Raw genomic sequence first — 6,287 nt, forward strand, 5'->3', positions numbered from 1 at the left:
CACACACACACACACACACACACACACACACACACCGATAGAAAAAGGAGATAGGCATGGTGGAGGCGTATTTGATGTCTACAATTTACAATTTAGATATTTGGCACATGCTCTTATTCCAGAGCGACTTACATTAAGCAAGGTAATACCTCAATATTACCTATAGTCTACCAGTAAGACTCCCTAATCGGGAGATAAGCGACCGTAGGTGGCTTATCTCCACAAATAGGGCAAAAATTTGTTTTTCCAAAATCTTCCTGATCCATGTTGATGACATGAGTGTAGACATGCTGTGTAGTGATATTCGTGATTTTAGGGCAAAAACTGTAGGAGCAGTGTCCAAAAATGTGTTTTAAAAATCGGCCTGAAGGTGGCGCTAGAATAGGGCCATGTGAGAAATGAGGGGTGGGGTCTCCGCGTTGCCTTGGCGGATGAATAGGTACCGGCCCCAGCTCTCCCGGACGCTCCTAGCCCGAGTTACGGCATTTTATGTGAGCTGCAGTGGAGGGGGTCCTCCACTGGGGGCGTCACCACTTTTGCATCCGTTCTGGAGCACCAGGAGTGGGTGGTCCCCAGGAATTCCCCGTGAGCAGCCCCGTTGGGGTGGTCATTTTTGCACATTTGGTCATTTTTTACACCTGGGGGTCCCCCAGGGACCTGGGGGTCCCTGAAGCTCCGGGGGTCCTTGGAGGTTGTTGTTTGGCAGGTAAGGAGTGTGTGTGCAAAATGTGGCATGGATCGGGGCAACGGTTGTGGAGATATGAGCAGGGCAAAAGTGTGACGTGTGACGTGTGACGGACTCACTGACTCACTCACTCACTCACAGACAGCCGGTGGAGGTTTTGGTAGTAAATGCGACCTGACGGTCGCAACAAGCTTCACGCATTGTGGCGTGTTGTGAAACTGGAACTTTAAGACACTCACAATAATTGTATCGGAGAGATATTCATTTAGCGTGAAATTGATGAATTAGCTTTTGTTGAGCTGCAAATAGACCCTCTGCTTTACAGGTCCACAAAATGGACCTGTAAAGCAGGTATTTCATTCGGTACACTCTTATTCAGTGGCGTCAGTTACCTTAGCAACAGGCATGATACATTTATTTTAATACATTTTATTTTTTCCCCCCGTTTCTATGGTTTCTTGGGCTGGATATGGCAGCCTGGAACGGTTGTTCAAGTGCATTGCATCTGTGCAGCTGACCTGCGGAACCTGGGAATATACCATTTTGTCTTGGAGAATAGCCTACAAGTGTGGAGAATATAATTATAATACCTTGTTAAAGTGACCATTTTGTTACATTTTGCATTTTGTAGTTATTTTACTGTAATTTAACAACATAATACCAGCACAGATAGACAAAGAGACATTCATGGATTTATATTTAAAAGTAACTTTTATTTTCCCCCCTGGATCCTGCCATACCCAATTGACACCCCTGCTCTTATTGCGACCGTCAGGGAGCAGTTTACTATGAAAACCTCCACCGGCCGGCCGTCCGTCGGTCACACGTCACACGTCACACCTTTGCCCTGCTCATATCTCCGCATCAGTATGACATCACACCACATGTGTACACAAACCTTTGTGTACGTTGCTGTGGCAACAGTCTGTTGTTGCTGGTCTGTTAGTGTACGTTAGCAACCACCTTAGCAACCATGGTTTTACCCTAGCAACCAACTGTTTACCCTAGCAACCAACTGTTTACCATAGCAACCATGTTTTTTTACCCTAGCAACCAACTGTTTACCATAGCAACCAGATACGCAGAGCAGGGATCTCCATATATGGGCATAAACAGGTGACATCACACTGATGTCAGATACTCAGAGCAGGGATTTCTCCATAATATATGGGCATAAAAGGGATTCTGTTAGGGATCTCCATATATGGGCATAAAAGGGATTCTGTTAGGGATCTCCATATATGGGCATACAAGGGATTCTGTTAGGGATCTCCATATATGGGCATAAAAGGGATTCTGTTAGGGATCTCCATATATGGGCATAAAAGGGATTCTGTTAGGGATCTCCATATATGGGCATAAAAGGGATTATGTTAGGGATCTCCATATATGGGCATAAAAGGGATTCTGTTAGGGATCTCCATATATGGGCATAAATGGGATTCTGTTAGCTGTTAGTGATCTCCATATATGGGCATAAAAGGGATGCTGTTAGGGATCTCCATATATGGGCATAAAAGGGATTCTGTTAGGGATCTCCATATATGGGCATGAAAGGGATTCTGTTAGGGATCTCCATATATGGGCATAAAAGGGATTGTATCCCAGATGATGCCCTGTTAGGAGATCCACACTAACAGAATCCATATATGGTCCTACCGACAGCTGCTATAAGCCAACCCTGGCGATAAGGTCTGAGTCGAAGAAATGCTTCTTTCCTGGCAAGAATTGCCCCTTTATACTGTAGGGCTCGTTTGTGTATTGTATGACATCACGCCACATCATCGGCTGAGGACTGTGTGATGTCATCATATCTCCATATATGGAGACATAAGTTGCTCATGCCCAAATATGGGCTGGTGAGGTCAGACTTAGTGTGATGCGTAGGTTATCTCCATATATGGAGATTCAACTTCAATGAGTAACCATGGCAAACTGTCAACTGCCCGTATGTCTTGATAATTGGTAAAACAAACTTTTGGCCTATTTGTGGAGATAAGCGACCAACGGTCGCTTATCTCCCGATTAGGGAGTCTTACTGGTTTCAACTCTACGCAGCGTTGCAACACGTTATGAGCCTGCATATCAGCTATTTTTGGCGAACGCTCCCCTAAGAGTAGGGATGCCACCATAACCGTGGCACGTAATTTTCATATGGTCCCATCCAGGGACGTGCAGAGAATGTTAGAGAGGCATGGGCTGACATTTCTAAAAGGGCCTTTTGGTGAAAATATTAAAAATAGCAGACCTCCAAGCTCACAACGCATCACACTGCGACACGTTGTGAGCTTGGAGGTCGGCTATTTTCAGTACTCGGTACTACACTAAACTAGGCATAAAAAATTAAGGCAATACTAGAGATGTGATTTCTACACAGAGAGGGAAATTCTTTCAGCATAAGATGCTGCATTCAAGTTCAGGAGAGTTTGGACAAGGCTTGAATGCTGCCTTCAAGTATGACATGCATTTTTTTCCATACACTATGGTGAAAACTGCATCCATAGTCTTAAGAGGGCATTTTTACAGACGGATAAAAGGGCAGGGGCTCAAGCCCCCTTTGGTGTCTATGTGTGCACGTGCCTGGTCCCATCCCCACTGTACCCTAGTGAATGATTATACAACCACATTGACGTATTCATGTTCGGGAGCTCGTCCTCCATGCTGAAGGACACTAAGGACTGTGGCTTCCGTCCCAGATGGCACTGTGGTGCCAGGATGGCACCATGGTGCCAACCAGGAGAACTGCACCGCAGTGCCAGGTTGGCACCATGGTGCCAACCAGGAGAACTGCACATGAACCACAGAAGTCTTTGGACTCCTGCCACAACTCCCATCCGCTCCAACAGCTGAGCTGCTCGTTAAACACCACAGGTAGAACAAGCATCTATTAGAGCAGGGGTTCCCAAAACCTTTCAGCTCAAGGCCTAAAAGAGAAATTACGACTTTTGCCCGTGGACCCAAACTAGTGAAAATAGATCTGCTATTTTCACTACTTCTTAAACGTTTCCTCACAATTCCCACAGTTCCACCACCAGGGGGTGCTATAAATTGCAATGCAATATTATTTATTATATATTATTATTACTATTATTATTTTTTATAGTTTTTTTTTTGTTTTACATACAATACATAAAGAGATAGACACTCACATTCACACACATTCACACACACACACACACACACACACACACACACACACACACACACACACACACACACACACACACACACACACACACACACATACCACCTGCACATGCCTATTTAAAGTAGTAATCTATCTATAAATGCGACAAATCTCTGTCTGTTTGTTTGTAATCCGCGTATCTCGAGAACCGTTCGTCCCACCGGCTTCAGATTCGGCACGCGCGTTCCCCGCCGCCGCGAGGAGTGCAGTGCCAGGCCTCGACCCGACCCGACTCGCGGTTTTCCGAAACCGGCGCGAAACGTTCGGAATCTCCTTACGCGGAGCTGATTGTTGACATCAGGCTGTTCCTGAGGAAATCGGCACAATCGCTGACTCATTGTGACATCACTTCATAAAAGGCTCTGACATCACGTACGCCAGGAGTCAACAAAAAATCTCTGTGAATGTGTATGTATGTATGTGAATCTCGAGAACCGTTCTTCCCACCGGCACGCGCGTTCTCCAGATATGGGCATAAAATGAATCCCCGAATGCGGAGCTGATGTCTGACATCAGAGTTTTCCGCAACCGGTACTGTGTGTGCAGAGATCTCCATATATGGGCATAAGGGGACAATGGCAAACAGATGGTCAAAACGGGTCCTATGACAACAGGTATATTGGGGTTTGCATTAAAGGGTGGGGACAAAGGCTAACAGAAGGCAAACAGATGGTCAAAACGGTCCTATGACAACAGGTATATTGGGGTTTGCATTAAAGGGTGGGGACAAAGGCTAACAGATGGTCAAAACGGGTCCTATGACAACAGGTATATTGGGGTTTGCATTAAAGGGTGGGGCATTCATGGGGTCCGCTCCAAAAAATAAAATAAAAGAGACAAAGACAAACATAAGACAAGCGACAAAGCGTGGGACTGGGAGGATGACTTGAATGATGCAGATTTAAGCAGGCTGTGTATTCTGCTTAAAGAAGAAACAAACAAAAAGCGACAGAGATCTCATATATGGGCATAAAATGGACGCAGATAAACAGATATCTCCATATACGGGCATAAAGGGACACAGACAGACAGATACAGAGATCTCCATATATGGGCATAAAATGGACGCAAATAGACAGATATCTCCATATATGGGCATATGGGCATAAAATGGACCCAGAACTATATCTGCAGTGATCTCCATATATGGACATAAAATGGACGCCGACAGACAGACAGATACAGATATCTCCATATATGGGCATAAATGGACACAGGCAAACAGATGGTCAAAACGGGTCCTATGACAACAGGTATAATGGGGTTTGCATTAAAGGGCGGGGCATTCATTCCCTATTTACATCGTTCCCGAGTTGGCCAGGTCGCCGACTAGACGCTGGGCCGCCCGAAGGGCGGCCCAGCTTCTAGTATTAATAATGATACATAGTTCCCATACATTATTTACAAAGATTTTCTTTAACCATATATTGTTATTACATTAATTAGTTATTTCCATGGCATTCATATACATCTCCCACAGCTGTTCAAAATCACTCTGTCTACCCCAAACTTTATATGTCAACCTCTCCAGCCCGATAGAGTTCATGAGCTCCCTATGCTACATCCTCAATGTTGGGGCTTCAACACTTTTCCAGCATAATGCCACAGCTCTTCTAGCTTGGAGGAGTCCAAAGTCAAAGATTTTAGTTTGCTTTGCTGAATGTATAAAGTTCCTTGGGTGAATTCCAAGTATACAGACAGAGCTTAGCACTTATTGGAACGGTAACCTTGGGATTCCTGACATACACTTTATGACTTCATTCCAAAATATTTGCAATATTATTACTTTTTAATGGAGTAGCCTAATTAGTAACTTGGCCAACACTTATTTTGTATCAACACTCTACTCTCTACTGCTCTACCATACAGATTGGCATGAATAACATTTTAGTCACTAAAACCATCATGGATTACAATATACCGTATAATGATATAAAATCATTCTCATTCTTACTCTTATTGTGCTGTCAGCCAGGATGTCACTTTACACTAATACATCTCATATTTGAAAATAGCAGACCTAACAAGTTCATAACCTAGTAGATCGCGGATTGCTATAGATCTGCTATTTTCAAATAATCTTATAATCTTGAAAAATTATGTAAAAAGTTAGACTTTTTGAAATATTAACAATACAAATCTTTTATGGAACTATATATTTGTTTACCTGTGGTCCTAGGGGGGGCAGGTGGACGAGTGACAGTGGCATGGCGGGAAACAGAGGAGAGCAGTCACCCGCGGTGACCCCGCCTCCCAGCAAGAAGACACGCCCCCTTACTGTACTGGAATGTTCATGTTCAGAGAGAGAGAGAGAGAGAGAGAGAGAGAGAGAGAGAGAGAGAGAGAGCAAATACAAAAAGTCCAAGTCACTTGTTCCTGGTATAATAATCCACAGGTAGGCCCAAAGGAAGAGCA

The sequence above is a fragment of the Nannobrachium achirus genome (genome assembly GCF_963921795.1).
Source record: "Nannobrachium achirus genome assembly, chromosome: 6".
NCBI lineage: Eukaryota > Metazoa > Chordata > Actinopteri > Myctophiformes > Myctophidae > Nannobrachium > Nannobrachium achirus.